Genomic DNA, 21,658 nt, shown 5'->3' on the forward strand with positions numbered 1-21,658 from the left:
GTTATATTTATATCGAGGCTCAAATGTTTTGGTCACAAATATGTGAGTTTTAAAATCACTATACGTAATAATTGTTGGTATGTTAAATTATATTAAAACTGAAGTTGTACGTAAAAATAATTACATTTTTAATTTAAAAACATATTACTATTAAATCTAAGTAATGATTTTTGGTTGTCGCGATTATAAATGCTAAAGAAGTTGTAATTCCAATCTCTTTTTAATTCCTAATTTCTTTGGCGTACTTTGGTATAAATAGAGAGAAATTTGACTTTCACTGTATTTTACATAAACGTACTATTAAACTACTTAAAGAATCTTCCTCCCTCAAAGGCTAGATCATCGAGCCGATGTACACCGGATAGATGCCTCCAAATTTTATATATAAAATAATGTTTTGTTCCCTTGACTTTTTTTGAAGTGTAAAGTAAATCGAGCGATACATTTTTTTTACAAAGCTCTTGATACAAAGGAGGTTACTTTAACTGAACGCTGGAGTAACATTCCGTAGTTGATAACAAATTACAAGTATTTGAGTTATCTTGTAGATAGTACAAGTAATACCAAGTAGACACGTAATTAGAAAGGAATCAAAGCTAAGTCCGGATTACAGTCAGCCTTGGCGATGCTGTCAGACTTGGCTTATCAGAAAACTCTTCCTGTCATTTATATCTTGACATATCTGGCTACTGGGTACCTTCACAATTTATTCAAGAGTTTATCGGAGAAGGCTCATTTCCGTAGCCAATACGTGTTCAATTAAGTCTAATATCAATAAAAAGCATGGGAAAGTTTTAATAAAAAAATTTAGGAATTTTATGTTATATGTGAATTTAGGTGAGTAGTGTTGGCCTAGTGGGTTCAGCGTGCGTAAACTCTTATACGTGAAGTCGTAGTTTCGATCCCCGGCTGTTCACCGACGAACTTTCTTTCTATGTGCGCATTTAAGATGCGCTTGAAAGGTGAAGGAACTCATAGTGAGGAAAGCGGCTAGCCGTAGACCCAAAAAAGTCGACGGCGTGTGTCAGGCACAGGAGGCTGATCACCTAATTGCCTATTAGATCAACAAATGATCATGAAACAGATACAGAAATCTGAAGCCCAGACCTAAAATACTTGATTTTCCCTTTGCCAGATTTTTACTCTGAAAGAACTACAATGACTCAAAATTCAGAAGCTAGATCTTCAAATAATAATAATAAAGTGTGTTCTTGGTGATTGGCCTTTATGGAAGATTCACTACGACATCAGGGGTACATTGTAAGGAAACCTGGGCATCAGTCATTTCTGGAAATCTAACACGGCACGTATCCATAGCGTAGTAGGATCACCCTTAACGACTGGCTTAAATAAATAATTTATACCATTTAGATGCAAGCGAACCTTCATAATTAATGTTCTCCAAAAAGCAGCTCTGAGTTCGCTGCGCATTTAAAGGTGATTAGTACTTCTAAAACTGAGTAATTTTAGAACCGCAACCAGGTCAAGAGACAGATATGAGGTTGCATTTTCTACATTAAAAACTAGAGATCATTAGAGCATGCGATATGTTTCATGCTATTTAGGCCAAGTGAACTTAATCTATTTCTCCCTGCATGACATAATTACTTGAAAAAGGCGCATCGTAATGAATTGTGCAGATTTGCAACGGTGTATAAGGATTGTTTAAACTAAAGTAATACTCTTTACTATGTGTTAAGCCCATGGGCTGGCATTTTCTTGGATTCAAATTTAGCCTTACCTGGGTATTGTATTCTACCACATAAATGATAGTAGGTACTTTTATACCGCTAATTAAAGCAATTCGTGCAAAATTATTCCCTAACCATTCCAAAATATCTAAAATGCACAACGTTAATATTCAAGTTTTCACTTCTGACGGCACGGCACTCCCGGAGTGCAAACCGTCTTTTTAATAATGGGCTAGGCTGAACCATATCGCAATTCAAAAATTGTAGAAAGACAATAAAAATACATTTATTATTGTATGCGCAATTCGGAGTTCACATACCTACATAACTAGGGGTACATAATACCTATATATGACTAGGAATCGGATATCTTAAACATTAAAATATGAAACCATAGTAACGATAATTCAAATTTAAAAAGGCAATATACATTCTCGCAATACACAGTGCCGGAAAGGGTTAAGCTATGAAACTGAGATGTATGGATTTTGACCACAAGTCACGGAAGGCAACCATTCAAATAAACGGCTCAATTTACAATTCCCAACACGGTGGTTTAGCTGTATTACAGAGCTCTTCGATTGAGGAAGAAGCATTACCTGTGCCACAGTATTTATACGAACAGTTGATCAATTGACGGTATAGACGAGGTATAAAGAACGTGCTCATACACAATTTATTATTGTGTTAATTTTTGGGTGACTTTGCGCTGATATTGATATAAATATTGAAGTTTAGTAAACAACAAGTATTGTTACCAAATCATGTGATTAGAGGATGTAATTTCGTCGGCTTAGCTGAACCATTCAAAAAAAGTTTTGAAATTAAAAACCTCAATATTAGGGCAAGAGTGGCCTTTGGCTATACAAAATACCACAGTGCAATCCGTACAACTGACACGGAAATGGCATGTAGCTTAAATTATAGGTGTCCCTGCGTGATTATGTTGCGTGGGCGCAGATAATCTCCGATATTACCGGTTATTATGAATCCGACCACTTGTTATTTAACAATAACTCATTTATACTTTGAATAAGTTATTTAAGTGTATTTGTGCGATGACAGCTGTGAAATATGACTATTCTGATTGCTTCTTGCAATAATATTAGTGCAATTGTAGAAAAAGTTCAGCTATATACATTTTCCTTATAGGCAAGTAGCTACTTACCTCTATGCTAGAAATATGTAACTTTTCGTTTGATGTCGCATATATGGAGGTATCAGGTACTAAAACATAATATCGGAATCCCTATCGCTATAGTTACATTCCCTTAGAAGCTCGACCGAAATCGAAATCGAATCGAGGTTTGGGAATTTATCTGTCACCCTCAGATACCTTCGAATATTGGTCCAGGTCTTTTAGGTCTCAGGTTTCTTTGGTTTTAGAGGGTGCAAGTTTCCTCACGATATTTTCTTCACCATACCCGAGAGTATTAAATGCGCACATAGACAGAAAATCGGTGCACAGCCGGGGTTCAAGCTTACAACCTCAAGGATAACTAACGTCTAACATCTTTTCATCTTCATAATATCTCCTAGTTTTTTTAATGATTTCTAAATATGTCAATAGTTTCATAGATTTGTACAATTGGTATACTTCGTTAAATGTGGCCATACTCCGGAGTATTATATATAAGTATACCCAAACACATTTCCCCTTAGATTAAAAAAACGTTGTACAGTTATTAATTGACAAAAGATGTACCGCGTTACGTAACTTACAGTTACTCTTTACAAAGTTCTTTACAAACTTTAACTGGTTTCCCGACTTTATCATAAAAAACACTACAATGGGACAATTAAGAAATTAAAGTCGTTGACTTCTGAAATTCGGAGTTCAATAATTTTTTAATGGCTTGTATTTATGTGCGAAAATGCAAATTTTACAATACAGTTATCTGTTACACGATTGTAGTAAACTCTGAAATTAGTGAATAAAGATGAAGTATACCCATAGATAATATTGTCTTTGGACACACCAATACAATTTTGAATTCTTTAAATTGTAGTTAGCAAGGTAACTTACTGATGCTTGTGGTGTGCGTCAAATCCGTGAGAGTTTTTTAAAATATATTTACCAATATATAAAGGAAACTGTTAATAAATAACGCTAAATTACTATTAATTAAATATAAAGAAAACTGAATAGTTTTCAGAATAATTTTCAGATAGTTCTTGTATGGAATGTGACAGAACTTCATAATATTGTACGATTTTAAACCTGGTAACAAAACGTCAATGGCCGTGCAATGGTCGTTAATACAAGACAGACATTCTCTGCCCTGGGGCTTAACAAGTGAGCTGAAGTTCTTTCTTTTATTTAATTGAAATAATCTTGAAATAGATTATATATCGCACGGAAGCACTGAATAGTTATCGTCATCAATTCAAAAAGATTTAAGATATTAAGTAATTTAATTAATGTACTGCTATTAAACACCATTAATGATTGAACTTACATGTTCTTAATGATTTTGGTCACATTATTATGTCTGAATTACATCGAATAGATAACTGTCTTCTTCAGTTTTTTCGAAGTCGGTTAATAAGTGTTAATCTTACTATGAACGTATTACTCGTAATTATTTGATTATTAGATGGAACTTTTCTCAGAAACTGATTGGAATTGATAAAGCTTTTTGTGTTGAACAGTAGGGTTCCTAAATTTTCTAATCCAAAAATCTTAAGACGACGAGGCAGAGTTAATATAAAATAAAGCCACGTCTCTTTTAAACGTGTAAATAAAAATCCGCTCCCAATAGAGTTATTCTCTATTCTCTTAACCAATGGGTTTATTCTATGGAATAATCCTCCAATCATAAACGAAACAGCGCTAAGTCTGATACCCGTACGTCAGAAATGTATTGGATTTTGACGTATGTCAGCAGCGAATGACGTATGACGCATGACGGACTTGAAGGAACTGTACTACACTCATACTATTAAAAAAGTTTGTGTTTTCCACATTACACAGGTGTCAGGAACATCTACTTAACTGTGCTAAGTAAACGTATGCAAAAATGTTGTAACAATGCTACTATTTATTTCTCACTACACAAAAAACCAAAGAATGTTGTATGATATTAAATAATTCATTCCGAACGAGTTTTTCTTTTAATTAATTGTATGTTTCTCACAAGTAAGTTAACTCATAACGGTACATAATAGCTCCTGCAGTCTTGGGATGCTGACGGACGGACAAAAACACATATTTAACTGAACTGGTTATTGTTGACAAGGATGGCTCGTAGATTTGCTTCACACTGCTATTTTTAACGGTTTGATAACCGCGGTAACAATACTCTAATATTTTATAATTTTAATCCAACTTTTTGCTTTTAAGTTCTAAAAAACTTGTTAGTAAATGTTAACGTAAAAAACAGTTAAACCAAAGTACTTGTTTGTATAAACAAAAACAACTGGGGTAGTTTTGACGTGATAACGTCTTTAAAATCGTTTTAGTCGGGTGACATGTTCAGAAACTTGTGTCACACCAAAACCTCACGAGCGCGATCGCAGGTATAACGAGAGAGAGACGGACCGATCTCCCGTCTCATCTCGCGCGCTGCCAGTCATTCCGTGAATGTATGAAGAAAAATGTATATCATAGTCGAATAAGTAAACTTGTCATTTTACACCCGAAATTTATCATCAAAAGTGTGAATAAAACGATAGATGTAATTTAAAATTTGAAAAAATTGTTATCTTCATTAATTCCTTACTTCCCAAAAACTTATATCACCAATAAGACGTTATCACGTAAACATCTCGATCGTAAACCTACTTTACAAACAACCAATATTTTTTCAGTTATAAAAATTGTTCAGTATTTCCCTTATATACGTTGTTGCCACGTCAAAACGTCAGAACTAGAGAGCCATCAACAGCGTAGTTACTTAGATATCTGAAGGAGCTGAAAAGCACCACACCACTGTTACAATGGCTGAATAGTCGCGTTTTGGAGGGTAACCCGGAGTAGCAGGGTATCAAAAATGCGCGCTTACATTGGCTAGCTAGGGTGGCTACGTTTTATTCTTGGCAGGGTTCATTTTACACACGATATACGAGTACATGTTTTGATAAGGCGTCAATTCTACTGCTTTATTTAGTAGGTTATATATCATTTACCATGAAACGATGGTTAATCTAAAGTGCAAACGCTTGACCAGGTAGCGATTTCACATTTAAGTTTCTGCTATGTTAAGATGACTCTGATGTCTAAGAACGACACAATAGCAGACAATCTTATCAATATTTAAAAAAAATATCATTTTTACTTTCATTGATATGATGTTTATTTTTCTTGTCTAAAATAAATGTTTTTTGGCGTCGGGACGTGACGACCCCATCGCCCACTGGTGAAATAACCTGTGACAGAGGTTATTTCGCGCGCAATCAGTCAATCAGTCAACCCCTTCCTAGTGGGAGTGCCATGCTGTTGCCTTCGGGCTTCAGCCAAATGAGCAGGCACGACCGGGGCAGTACCACTGTCTCTTAGAAAACCGGCGTGAAGTGATGCAATAGGTTCGCCTTATTGTACTCGCGTTTCGTGCGGTGAGAGAGACTCCCGGAGCCCATCCCCCCCCCCCCCCATATGAAATATGAAGGTGCAGAAAAAAGAGAATCTACCCCAGGGGGGTACCACACGCGCTCGCGGTGGAGAATCCCCCTCTGGGCGTCCAACACCGGGACACTCAGCACCCGGTGGTGGACGCACAGGCTGCCCTTCGTATTCTGGGGGGGGGCAATTCTGCGCTGAACATCAAAAACAGTTATCGTTCTCGGGGCAAACGGAGCAACTCAACAAAGGCACCCCCGTCCACGCTCGCCGTGGACTTCACAAATGTTAGGGGGCTCAATTCCAATATCAACGCAGACCACTACCATTTAGAGACTGCGAAGCCGGCCTTGCTCTTTCTTACCGAGACTCAGATTTCCTCCCCGGCTGGTACTTCCTACCTCTCCTACCCGGGGTACAAATTGGAGCATTCATTTGTGCCGCGGGCGGGAGTTTGCGTGTACGTCAGAGAGGATATCTGTTCTCGTCGCCTCGGGACGCTTGAAGGAAGGGACCTATCCAACCTCTGGCTGCGCGTAGACTGCGATGACCATCCGCGATTCTACGCATGCCTGTATAGGTCCCATAGCGGAAATACCGAAACTGGCCGACTCATTGAGCACATCCAAATGGCTACAGATTCCCTGCGCGAAAGGGTTCCTACCGCTGAAATCGTGATACTTGGCGATTTTAACGCCCACCATGCCGATTGGCTCGGCTCTGAAACCACCGATCACGCGGGAAGATCCTTTCACGACTTTGCTTTAGCCTACGACCTGACACAAATGGTCCCTGCGATTACGCGAATACCAGATGTGGATGGTCATAAACCCTCTTTGTTGGACCTTCTGCTGACTTCACATCCGGAGAACTATCAAGTCTCTGTTGACCCGCCATTGGGTTCATCAGATCATTGTGTGGTCCGGAGTACTGTGCCATCTACGCGCCCTTCACGGCCCCGCTTTATGGGTTGTCGCCGTATTTGGCACTATAAGTCAGCAGATTGGGACGGGATGCGGTCTTTCTTTGCGTCCTACCCTTGGGGGCCTATGTGCTTTTCGCCGGAAGCTCCAGATTCCGTCGCCGCCTCTGTCGCCGAAGTGGTTCTGCAGGGCATGGAACTCTTTATTCCGTTTTCTGCGGTGCCGATCGGTGGCAAGTCTCAGCCCTGGTTTAAACGATCTTGCAAGGTGGCCTCGCGTCGAAAGCGAGAATGCTTTAAAGCATGGGCGGAAGCGGCGAAATCTCGTGATGCCAATACCAGCGAACTTAAAACAGCATATAACTCAGCCTCCAGGTCCTTCAAACGGGAAATCACTAAGGCAAAGTCAGAGCACATCGCCAGATTTAGCGAGAGATTGGCCCAACTCCCATCAGGGACTCGAGCCTTCTGGTCTCTCGCCAAAGCTGTCCAAGGGAATTTCTGTCAGCCCGCCATTCCGCCACTGCACAGGGAGGATGACTCTCTGGCCCACACTGCGAAGGAGAAGGCCGATCTTTTGGGCTGTCTCTTCGCGTCCAACTCGACTTTGGATGACCGAGGGAGATCACCACCGACCATTTCGCGGTGTGATTCTTCGATGCCGGAAATCACATTCCGGCAACGTGCTATCCGCAAAGCACTATCTTCCTTGGACATTCATAAGTCGAGCGGGCCGGATGGTATCCCCCCAATTGTGCTGCGTACTTGTGCTCCTGAGTTGGCTCCGGTCTTAACGCACCTTTTCCGGTACCTGTACTCGTTCGGCACTGTCCCGAAGTGCTGGAAGACCGCTTCGATACATCCGATCCCAAAAAAAGGCGATCGCTCTGATCCGTCCAACTATCGCCCAATAGCTATAACCTCGTTGTTCTCCAAAATAATGGAAACCATTATTAATAGCCAGCTCTTGAGGTATCTAGAGGGCCACCAGTTGATTAGCGATTCTCAGTACGGCTTTCGTCGTGGTCGCTCAGCTGGTGACCTCCTTGTATACCTTACCCATAGGTGGGCAGAGGCAATTGAGTCCAAGGGGGAGGCGCTGGCGGTAAGTTTGGACATAGCGAAAGCCTTCGATCGGGTGTGGCACAGAGCACTGCTCTCGAAGCTTCCAGCCTATGGGCTACCCGAGAAATTATGCGATTGGATCTCCAGCTTTCTGGCCGATCGGAGCATCAAGGTCGTCATCGACGGAGCATGTTCCGACCTTAAACCCGTGAACGCTGGGGTCCCACAAGGCTGTGTTCTATCCCCGACCCTATTTCTTCTGCATATCAATGATATGTTGCAACTTAGCAACATTCATTGCTATGCGGATGACAGCACTGGGGATACTTTTTACACTGGCCGGGCAGGTATTTCTCGGGCAGTTGTCGATGAGTACCGGAACAAACTTGTGTCTGAAGTCGAAACTCTACTACGTGGAGTCTCAGACTGGGGCAGACTAAACCTAGTCCAATTTAACCCCAAGAAGGCACAAGTTTGCGCGTTTTCCGCTAAAAAAACACCCTTTGTCGCTACTCCTCTTTTCGAAAACACTCTTCTTAAAGCCACAGCCAGCATTGGAATACTTGGCGTTGACATATCGAACGACGTTCAGTTTCGCGGTCACTTGGAGGGAAAGGCTAAATTAGCCTCCAAAAAGCTTGGTGTGCTCAGCAAGGCGAGGCGGTACTTTACTCCGGGCCACCGCATGCAACTATATAAAGCGCAAATTCGGCCCCACATGGAGTACTGCTCTCACCTCTGGGCGGGGGCTCCCCAGTACCAGCTCCTTCCACTTGACCGTATACAACGCAGAGCGGTTCCAATCGTTGACGACCAATCCCTCTCCGAGCGGCTTGATCCTTTGGCGTTGCGTAGAGATGTGGGGTCACTCTGCATCTTCTATCGCATTTACCATGGAGAGTGTTCAGAGGAGTTGTTCGGATTAATACCTGCAGCTGAATTTCATCATCGGACGTCGAGACAGAATACGAAATTCCACCCGTATCACCTCGACGTCCGCCGTTCCACAACTGAGCGTTTTTCAAGGCAGTTTTTGCCGCGCACCACCACTATGTGGAACCAGCTGCCCACTGAAGTATTTCCGAACCAATTCGACTTAGGGTCCTTCAAGAAAAGAGCGTACCAATTCTTAAAAGGCCGGCAACGCACTCGCGAGCCCTCTGGCATTGAGTGTCCATGGGCGGCGGTATCACTTAACATCAGGTGAGCCTCCTGCCCGTTTGCCCCCCGTTATATAAAAAAAAAAAAATATATATTATTTCCCTCTTAAGGTATTAAATCCCCCTTCCACCTTTAATCCTCTTAACCTAAGATACGGGCTTCATAATACCCGACAAAAGAGATGTAAAGATAAAAATGTTATGTTCTACATAAAATAATGATATGAAAGCTGCTTAGAACCTACAAAGATTTTGATTCAACATTAGATTACAGTGGCTTCAGTAATATTATCTTTATTTATCCGAATATCACAGAGAAATAAGAAAATAGCATTCTAAATTAACAGAACCGTCCCGACTGTTCGTGCGCTTTCCATCAAACAAAAACTAAGAACTTAAACTAACAGCTAACCAAGTAAAGACATTACTATCACATTTAATATTTAAAATAATCCACTTAATCCAAATGTTTATGGAAACCCTACTCGAGTATCGTTCGGAGGGTTAGAAGGTAGGTCTTTTGTCTGAGCGTCATTACTTTGTCAAAGGTCCTTGGAAAATCGCGATGGGTACATAAGAGTATGTAAGGAGGCTTATGGCTTGTGTTTTCGAATGTACTGGTGTATCTTCATAGACATTTTTCTTGAAAGCAAGCTATATCAGTAGAAGGGAAGGTTTTGTTTTGACATAGTTGGTTTGAGTGTACGACGTAGTGACATGATGATATTGTATTTTTAAATAGAGAACTATGTATCTATTCGAAAAGAGTTTTTTTTAATCAAGGAGATAAACACTCCGGAAAGAAAGACCTACTGGACATGCTACAGGGCGAGGTAACGTGATTAGGGCGATCCTAGCTGCAAATGACGACGGCCGTGGAAGATCTTTGAAAACTTGTGCGAAGCGGTCACGTATAATAAATAAAAAGCGGAAGAAGCCGTTTTCTTAAGCAATTTTTTTTTAAGCAAAAAAGTATACTGACTGCATTAAAAATTAATTCAATTTATTTACAATTTACCGACCATTAAGAGTTCTTGTAAAAATAAAATATTATATAAAGATACATATTAAATTACATTTATTTATAAATAATCATTCTTATTAATTGTTAAAACCAAATCAATCATTCTTTTGGTTTCTGTCAAATGGTGAGATTGCTTTAATGAAACCGTGCCGTATTTCAAATCGGGTCATGAAATTCATTATTTATTTACGAATTGTGTTACACACTAAATTAAATTAACCTAATAATAAACTATAATGGGTCAGAGTTGTATGTATGCCAGTATGACCACAACACCGGCCGCAATCAATGAACGCGTCGAATGGTTGTAACTGAATCGACACAAAATCACGCAAAAAGCCTTCTAATGATATACGTACAAGGTATAAACTAACAGCGATTTTTTTAATATAAATTAAATGCGTCTATAGAAACTGAATGTAGATTACTGAGTTGTCTATAGTATCTAGTACTCATAGACAACAGTTCGTTAGTATCTAATAATATAAGAATTTCTGTATCTCCCAGAAATTATTTACTTATTTATTTATATAGTAATACTTCTGTATTACTGCAACGAAGTGCAATTTTTTAATTATTTTAAATAAAAAGGAAAACGCTAGAATATGCGTAATAGAAAAAATGACTAAAATTTAAATACCAAAATTATAATTCTACCTTATGACCGCCTTGCAACAATAAATATACGTATACGTATACAATACAATAGACACACAAAATCTGTGTTGTCTTAATATGGGAGGAAACTTAAGGTCCAAAATTACCACTGTGGGATTTGAGAATGTAAGCTGAAAGATAAAACGAAGGCGTGTTTGTCTTTCGTTTTGTGGTCTAGACTAGAGATGACCAACAACACAACTTTTCGTATGAAACGCGGAATCTCGTATATTTTACATTCACACCCCCGGAAAGTACGGGAATGAGCGCGAAATTAACAACAAACCCTTACTAATTTCACCCAAATCTGTCCAATTTATCGATTAATTCATACTTTTAATTTAATCAATAATAGTCCAGTTGCTACAACGGATTGCATCCATTTCTTTGATCACTTTTATTTTTATAGACAACTGGGTAAACCCCCTTTAGTGCCTGACACACGTAGTAAAATTTTATAGACAAAGAAAGATCTTTTCAGGGCTGAGATCGGCCACTAGGTCAAAACTGTTCATATTTAACCCATGTATACTCATTCCCGTTTATCTTGTTTACAGATTTAATATAGTACTCAGATGTTTTTAATTTTCCTAATTAGTGTAACCTAATTTTGACATACTAAAATTGGGTTACATTAATTACATGTAATGTAAAGCTTAGTAAAAAATTAAATTACAATAATTTTTTGATGTGAACAAGTTTTATAAGGTTTTATCGAAATACATGTATATATGGTTATATTCAATATTAGGACTATAAAAAAAACTGATTTATTTAGTTGTTATAGCCTTATCGATGTGACCCAACGATAATAATCCGGCATATCTTATAAGATACTTTAAAATCTACTAAATACTAGCTGATCACCTACTTGGTTATAAAGAAAAAAATTAAATTAAACAATATTTATTTACACAGATGTCGCATACTAAAACTACTATAGTTATGATATGTACGTTTTAACGCTTCATTTCGTGACTTAGTACAGGGAAATTTTATAAGAAACAGTCGAGTGTCGGTCAAGAGGCCAGGGGACAGTTAGCGCTTTACTACCTTAGAACAATCTCGACATACATATACCCTGTAAGCTACCAGGGATAACACAAAACTGACTGATCCAAGAACAGTAGATTTAATGGACTCAAATTGTGTTAAGGAGGTATTCCTTCATAAAAAATTATGTTCAAACTGCTTCTTACATTAAAACCAAAATTTACAAAAATATCTCACTTAATTATCCTGTCATAGACCAAAACATATGTGAGTTAGAAACCTATGGAGCTCGGTCTAAATAAGTAATACTATATATATAATAAAAATATATATATATTATGAAATATAAGATACAGATCTACAGACTACTAGATACAAGTCTACTTATTAAACATTAAATTTGCATCGGTAGAAAATAGGTATATTAGAATCTCTAATAGATTAAAGAGAATATTCAAATAAACGCTTTAAAATAGACAAAACAAATTAACAAAATAGTCCCAATACTTAAAGTTTTACCTTTACAACCCACACAAAAACTGAACCCAACTCTATTATTTAAGTCTAATAAAAGCAAGTTCCTAATTGCTTCGCTACACCTCAAGCCCACTCTCACTCATAACCACGTGAGCGTCTCACTCATACAGACCACAGGAAACGTGCTCAAGTCGGGAAAATTGTATTGTTCACATACAAAGGACGTCCGTGTGCAGACAAAGGTCCTATTGAGATTAAGGACTACTCAAGCTGAGTTCAACTTTTTAAACGAATTTGACTAACTCATTAAGCCCCTGAATTTCAGAGAGCTGAATGTAATAGTAATAATTCATGCATACTGGAGTATATAAAATTTATATTGTGCTTATGTAAAACGTTAGTAGGTACATAATTCTGAATAAATTAAAAATAATAATAGCTAAGTAGGTGATCATCCTTCTGTGCCTTACACACGCCGCCGATTTTAGGTCTTAGTCTTCCTCACAATGTTCTCCTTCACCGTACGAGCGAGTGTTAATAGACATAGACAGTGCACAGGCAGGATTCGAAAACACGACCTCAGGGTTGAGAGGCGCATATACTATATACACTAGAATATTATAAAGAATCGTCAAGAATAAGCAATAGACGTCGATTGACGGAGATATATTACCTTTATGACATGCCCCGCCATATTTCACATAATACGAGTATTGCTGTGTCGATAAATATCCTAACAATAATAGAAGAAAGCTCATTGTTATTACTTTACTGCGTTAAAAAAATCATGGAACTTATAAAGGGAAATTCTCTCCTTTTGGCCCTTACTTAAAATTGGGTGCGAGGTCATTAACCTCACATGCGAATCTGACCTAACCCCTGATTATTAGCAGCACAATTTATGTGCGTCTTTGTTTTATTACTTTAGAATTAACAGTTATGTTTGGCTATCACATACGAGCTATGCTGCCGAATGGAATTTTGCGTGTTATATTTAGACTTAATGTATAGTACTTGACCTTAAAAAAGTTCAGTTTTGTCTTTGGTTCGCACACCTTCCCTTTCTATACTAATTATATTTACATTTCTAAATAGATAAGTGTGAATTTAACTTTGTGATTCTCGCGTTTGATTTAATTGGTGCTAATTTAAGTTTGGCTTGCACGATCTATTTGCGTAGTCAATTAACGCTTCGTGCTTACTTGAAACTTACGTGACTAGAGCTTTTATAGTAGAATATATTTATTTACTTATGTTACATTGAATGCAGAAGTGACACCCTGGATAAGATAGGATTTATATTCCGTGTAATGATTATCATGTTTCATATTTGTTTAAATGCTTAAAAGCTTATGAAAACTACCCTCCTATGACCGTGTAACAAAGGCTCACATTGTCCTCTTTCTGTCAGTCTGTTCAACCTGGGATAAAAAGATATAGATCTGTAATTTTAAAATAGTGATATTGTGTAGTGAGTGACTTTTGTTTTTAGGAATGGATGTAATATAAAAAACTTTATTTTAAAATACCCGAAAATTTAAATTAACATTTTAAGCTTTTATATAAGAGTTTGCTCTTTGTATTATTTTTATATTGAAAATTCTCAATTTGTTTTAAATAATAATATTATATTACATTACTACATAAAGAAACAACGGAATATTGCTTCGATACACATTAATCAATAAAATAAAAATATGATGTGGCATTCCCCTGCACTCCAAATGCGAGTAATATATAAATAAATTCATGTTAGCTAAAAGTTGTATTAGAATATATTATATCTAAAAGTGTTTCTAAAACGCCAAAGTAGATAGAACTTTCAATAATATAGTAATTGCCTTCCCTTATTACTTGATAGACGCATGTAATAAGACCGGACGACGGCCACTTAAGTCCATCGAGGTCGGGTTACGGTTGCCGACTTTTTGTACTTCCACAGAAAATATCTTAGTCACCACAAACAGCGAACTTTCGTTTATCATGATCTAAGTTCTTGCTTGGCAGCTTCCTTTGTAGCTACATACAAAAGCAGAAGCCTCTAATAGCTATTTAATGTTGTCCTGTACTCTCGTGACTATTGCAATTTAACTCACAAAAACTTGTTTGACTTTTTAATTGATTTCAAGGCGAACGGTGTGTTCTTTCTGTGTCTAGCAACCCATTAAGAGAAGTCAAGTTTCGCCGGGAATCCCACCCCAGATACGCCTTATATGTAAATCATTTAAGGCGTTAAGAGAAAGAACTCCATTACACCACAATCTGAATATATATTACAAAATAAAAACAAATATATAATAAAATTGATTTTTTCGTTAAAGTTAACCAATTTAAAATTCTTATATAGTATCTGTTTTCTCTTTTCTCTTCTTATATAATTTCAAAACAGTTTTTATTATAAATAGTTTGTTATATACAGTTGATTGATGTATATACAGTACATCCAAGAAAGGCAATTTAGCGAACAACGCGTGTTAGCTGCCGGCTGCGTTTACACAGCGATGTTACACTCGGAATTACGAATAATTCCCTAACCTAAGGATTTATTCACCTTGGAAGTTATTTTAACTTTTACCTATAGATAGGAATTAGGAATTGATGTTTTTTGCAATACGATTGTAACTTACATATGGTTTATTTATTTACAGCATACATGACAAATCTATATATGTATATATAATGAAAATGGTCTTCGTTTGAGGCTCAATCACGCCTAAACCACTGATCGTATCGACATGAAACTACCACCATTCGATGTATTTATTAAATTCCAACGTTCCTTCATTTATTGCTGTTTTACTTTTATGAAAATTTATCCATACGGACTTCACCGCGGTAACATTCGGGGAGGCTTCCTAGAACCTCTAAACGTCAACATCTGTTAAAAACTCGATTTTCGAAATATTTCAATTTTCTTAGCGGGAAGTTAAAAAGAAGAATAATAAAAATATGAAAAAAAAAAAAAAAAATGAAACATAAAATTTATTTTAATTCGTCCAGCAAAGCGGGCGCGAAACGGCTATAATATATATATAGACTTTTACCTTAAACTATTAATAATTAGATTTTTACGTAAACTATCAAAACAACTGACATTAATCTCTCAGTCTTCCCAACCCTGTCACAAATATATCTAGTTCGGTGCAGAAGTGAGGAAACGGTAAGGAGCGAGATAATAAGCAGAATCGGTGACTGCTGATGGAGGAAAGTTCCTTTACTCAGACGGCAGGGCATGCCTCTGAGATCTGAAATACTTTTCAGGCACAAACAGTCTAAGTAATGGTAATAAGAGCGTAGGTAAGACCAAATGAGATAGCAGAACTCTGATTTGAATAATTGGTTATGTTATAGGATTTGCGCTAGCTAGTTTCCCTTAATCCGTGAGCAAACGTGAGCTCTTAACGGTGACACAGATTAAGGGAAACTGTTACCATGGCTACCGTACAGGGGGCTGTTGGGTTTGAGTGGGTAGTGGTCCATTGCACTCTCGGACCGACCCGCACACTCCCCGCATCACTTCAACAAGTTGCACCGGCGCGGGGGTCTTTAAATTGATTCCAACAATTAAAAAAAGATAATTGTCAACATGGCATAGCAATTAATGGCAAACTGCTGAATAACTTGAGATACGCTGATGACACGATCTTAAGCGCAGAGAGCCTCGATGGTCTACAAAATTTAGTCAATTCAGTTGCCGCCGTGAGTTCTGAATTTGGTATTAGCATCAATGCGAAAAAGTCAAAATATATGACAATAAGCCGAACACCGGAGCTTTTCACGCAACATATATACCTCAACAATCAGACCTTGGAACGTGTCTCGAAAATACGATATCTAGGCACAGTGATTGATGAAAAGGGTGACCACAGCATCAAAATCCGCTGCAGAATTGAACAAATTCGGAACGCCTTTTCAAAACTAAAAAAAGTACTTTGTGACAAGCGCCTAAATTTACAGCTTAGAACTCGCATTGCGCGATGTTACGTCTTCTCTGTGCTGCTCTACGGCGTAGAATCTTGGACGCTGACAGAGACTATGTCCAAAAAACTGGAAGCGTTTGAGATGTGGGTTTATCGACGTATGCTTAAAATATCTTGGACAGACCGCATACGAAATACAACCGTGCTGGACAGAATGCAGAAGAAGAAAGAAGTGCTTATGACGGTTAAGAAAAGGAAACTTGATTATTTCAGACACGTTTTACGCAACTCCAAAGAATATGAGCTCCTTCAACTAATCATATAGCAAAGTGGCAGGTAGAAGGAGACCTGGCCGCAGACGTACGTCCTGGTTGAAAAACTTGAGACAATGGTTTGGTCAAAGCACCAAGTCATTGTTTAGAAGCGCGGCATCCAAAATTAAAATAGCCATGATGATCGCCAACCTTCGCAAGGAGATGGCACTATAAGAAGAAGAAGAATAAAAAAAAGGCTTACAAAAAGCTACTAGCCAATAAAATAGCTATTAACAGGAATTAGCATATTTCTTCGTCCGTTTAACTAATAATTTCAAACGAGCATAAATATGTGTTTGCAGAAATTAAATTTTGCCAGTTTTGTAGTTTTAATTGCCGTATTCCTGGGGTAGCTTCTCCACAATGCCGGTCGTAACATAAAACTGTATAATAGCTGAACATTGTAACGGTTTATTATTATTAACTAGGTACTTATTATTAATTAATAACAATTTGTATAGTCCGTCCCTTGAGAGTGAAGACGGCCTTACCAACAGTTCAGCTCTATTGCAGCGGCTGTCCACTAAATCATTTCTCTCACACAATTCTATAAATGGCCTGCGCAGAGCAGATATGCAAACACTCAAACATTACTCATTTGGAATACCATATAATATATAGTGTATATATTATACTAACATAACCGTCGCCGTGACTTAATGCTTAACATAAATAAGGTCCCGGGCTTGATTGAAGGGTGAATATTTGTAATCGGTAAACCTTATTGGAAACTATATTGAATTAAAAGCAATACATTCACCTCCACTCAAATTATGGCAGATCTCCCATTTGTGGGTTTTAACCCAAAACAACTACCCAAAGGGCATCGAACTCAAAACCTCAAAGATAACATTGCATATATTATAATTCTTAACATATATTTCCCAATCTTGAAATACTATTGTTAATAGTGTTATTATAATATATTTTTTCGAAAGGTTGATTGAAACCTTTACGCACGGCGTACAGCCGGTGTATCGTGAGCGCTCCATCTAGAGACCCTAAATTAAAAAAGGCAGTCGCATAATAATATTATATATAATCACCAAAGATTTATAATTAAAGTACAAAATAACTTTTAGTTCTTTCTGTTAAAAGCAGATTCTATACAAAAGGATATCAATGTTTTCCACGACTTTTAAGACCGGAAGACCTGATAATTCTAGAAGATACAATTAAATATTTTTAATTGGCGCAGGAACTACACCTAGGGAATTTGTGAAAAGTTAAACACTCTCTTAATTTTTCTTAAACCAAATTTGGTCATAAACTATATTACGTACTCGTATTATGAATATCTGAATTGCTACAGTGAAGTAATGATATAATCAGATAATAAATCTTAGTAAGAACGGTTCGCAATGGTTAAAGGCATAGTTGTTCTAAGTAGCGATGCCTGGTGCGTACTGAATACATTGATGCCGTGTGGCTAGGAAATACGGTATTATTTACATTTTGTTTATATATTTACTCTTTTTTCACTAAAATTAAATCATAATATTTACAATAAACTTTTTAAAAAATCGTGCAAAAAGCGGTTATTGTCGCTACTAAGCGATGTATTCCTTAACTAAAGTAAAAAGTAAAAAAAGAATTGCAAACTTTCCAAAACACAGTGCAAAAAGAAAAAGCAAACGTAAAGATAAAATCATGATTATATTAATTATTACACTTTGTTTATAGATGTCACCCATCAATTCTAAATACCATTACACTGAAATCTATCTCGCTATATTTTATGTAAGCAACGTGGTACCAATAGTTATCGTATACATTTTCGATAGATCTATTGAAGACATCTTGCCATGACTTTTTGGGTGTACGTACTATCTAAAGAAACTAATATTAACAAATAATAAATTAAATAATAATAACACTTAGCTAAGGCTCGAGGTGTAGTTATAAGAACAGCCTCATCGCTTTGCCCTGAATGATTTAAAATTTAAGACCCGCTGCGCGTTTGTTACCGTAAGTAAACTTAAACTCGAAATTAGTGGCCGCATTTGAAATGCTTATTATTTATTAATGGCGTAGAGTGTTCGTGGTAACTAATTCATGCAATATTGTTACAGGTCAGCTTCCGGGATGCGCAGACACGAGCCAGAGGTAAGTTGAATTCCCTTTTCGTTTACATTTACTGAAATACATTTCGTATATGGTTATAATTCTTTATGTATTGTCCCGATTTTCTTGATTGAGTGGCGTGTAGATTTCATCCGTTCGAATCACCGCTGGGCACCAAAACCTTTTCTTTCTATGTGCGTCTTACGTAGGAAGAAGAAAAAGATCGCGAGGAAAACATACTTTTAAAAATAAAATATATCAAGAAATAGATACAGAAGTGGGGCCAAGACCTGAAAGGAGGCTTTATATTTCTGTATTTTATATTTTAGTTTTTCCAACTAGAAGGGATCATAGGTATAATTAAAAGAGTTTGAATCCGAAGTGTTCATCTCTCATATGATGAACAGGATTATGCAAAACACCTTTCATACTCGCATTCACGAATTACTCGCTCTAATTGATTTCGTAATTGAATTCGTTTCTAAAGCTTCACATCAGTTAGATTTTCCATCGTGAAAAGGGGGATTATGGAATGCAACATAGAACATGAAGCCCTTAATAAAAAAATATAATATAAGAAATAAAATAGTTTAAAAAATTTCTATGAAAACTTGTAAAACGAAATCACAAATTCACAGTGTGAGACACTGTGAATTTTTTTTTTAATTTTTCTTTTAATTAAAATTTAAACATACGAGTATATTATGTAATGTGTAAAAATTACAATTAAATGACAGTGAGTTAATTATGATTCCATATTTGAAACGGAAACTCCAATAATTAATTCTATTATTAAAGAAAAGGAACCTTTTGTTTTAAAAATAGAACTCCAGTCTTAGTTTTTGACAACTTACATCAGTACTCATTCTCCCATCCGCTAATTGATTACAATTTCACAGAAGGGAAAAAGTAAGACTAATAACTAACTTCTTTGAATCATTTCACATAAAATACTCCATAACAGAGCAATAAAGATATTACAGAAAAAAAATCAAAACAATAATGCAACAAACTTGCTTATTAGCGAAATATAGGCCCAACTACTAAATTTTTATATGTGTGCGTTGGGGCAATAAAACACACTATGTAATTTATTGCTTGGTTATGGAATGGAGTATTTTACAAAATACTCCGTTATCATAAATAATCATTATAAAATACTCCATTCCATAACAAAGCAATAAAGATATTACAGAAAAAAATCAAAGCAATAATGAAACAAACTTGCTTATTAGCGAGATATAGGCCCAACTTCTAAATATTTTCTATGTATGTGTAGGCGCAATAAAACACACTATGTAATGAATATTCATAACATAGTGTGTTTTATGAGCAAATTGCAATGACCGATGTGGGCGGTAATTTGATTTAACTGGATAACTACAGGTACATTTAGTTATTACCTTCGTAAATCTATGAAGTTAAATTATGGTAGGCAGTTTAAATCGGTGTAATGGACCTTTACCTATATTTGAGAGGAAACGTGAGTTGTGAAGGTACTGCTATGATATATCGACTGCTTCATTACTCAAGCTATAAACTATGCACCTGGTATGTAAACCTGCACATGCTCATGGGATACTCCGGTCAGGATTGACATCCGTTTCATCGAGTGTGTCTAGGCACAGACTTAAACACTTTTTCGTGAATGGGTAGTCTCTATGGGAATATGGCCGTGGCGGTTATGTTTTAAAAATAAAATGTTATTAGTATGTTATGGAAGTATAGTGACAAAAAATCGGTTGTCTGTAAAGTCGGTTTACTAACGATAGTTGAACGTGACAACGTCACAAGAAAATACTGATGGAATGGTTGCATTTTCAAAAGAAAATTTTAATTAATATGATAGTTATTTTCGTATGGATATAGAGAAGGAGAATAAGGAGAAATAAATGGAAATCACAAATGAATTGATCAAGTTACATTTATTTGTACGCATAAATACGATTATTCCGGTTGTGCCTCTTTGTACCTCGTTTCGCGCTCTCGCTTGCACTTCAAGCCTTAAATGGAACGCTTCAGAGCGAGGTAACGCCGCATGAGTAATGTTTTTCGTTGTCACGTCAAAAATGATAACAATTTGTATAAACAGGACCTCAAATCTCGTTGTATTTAAGGGTGGGATTGTAAAACCAAAGACAGTTACTTTTCTTTTGTCTTTGGTAAAACGAAAGAGGGATGTCAGCGCATTACACACATTCTAACATACAGATTAGTCTTTTGTCCTACATTATTTATTTTTAACACTAAAATAGCATAATTGAGCCACGACGGCCGTCAATAAAATCGCTGACTAATATTCTAAACTATTTAAGAAATTAATTAGCCGATTTTATTACTACGATAATTAATCTGAAGTCACCGATCACGGTCGCGATAAACACGGTAGTTTAATATCATAAATTGTATCATTGACCCAAAAACCTAGAAATTTAATATCTTATTAGAAAGATTAGTAAAGTAATCCCCAAACGAAGTGGCGAAGACAATAGACCAAGAACACGCAATCTGTGAGTACATTAATTCTATTCTATTCAAACAAGCGATAAGAAAGCAACAGCCAGCTAAGCTGTTCAATTCTTCCTGATAATCCTAGGAAGCCCTGATATGTTCGAACCTCACCTAGCATGAGTACATTTTTCTACATGCATTTTTGCATGTATGTATGTTATATATTTGCCAACATTTTTCACATACGAGAGTCATACTTCGCTACTCGACTCCTCTAATAACGATTCCGATAATGTATGTATGGAATTTTGATATGCTTATTGATGCGCTGAGGTCGCAACCTTGGGATACAAAACTCAGCA

General features: G+C 36.9%; 1 protein-coding gene across 1 annotated transcript in view; it reads left to right on the plus strand.

The window, feature by feature from the left end:
- The window catches only part of LOC125059252 (SH3 and multiple ankyrin repeat domains protein 3), a 142,505-nt gene that overhangs the window by 17,952 nt on the left and 102,895 nt on the right, over positions 1-21,658 (plus strand). The window contains exon 2 of the mRNA XM_047663604.1: positions 18,854-18,887. The gene's annotated coding sequence lies outside the window, so the exon portion shown is untranslated. The remainder of the gene's footprint in view (positions 1-18,853; positions 18,888-21,658) is intronic.

Source organism: Pieris napi, chromosome 19 (assembly GCF_905475465.1).
Source record: "Pieris napi chromosome 19, ilPieNapi1.2, whole genome shotgun sequence".
Lineage (NCBI taxonomy): Eukaryota > Metazoa > Arthropoda > Insecta > Lepidoptera > Pieridae > Pieris > Pieris napi.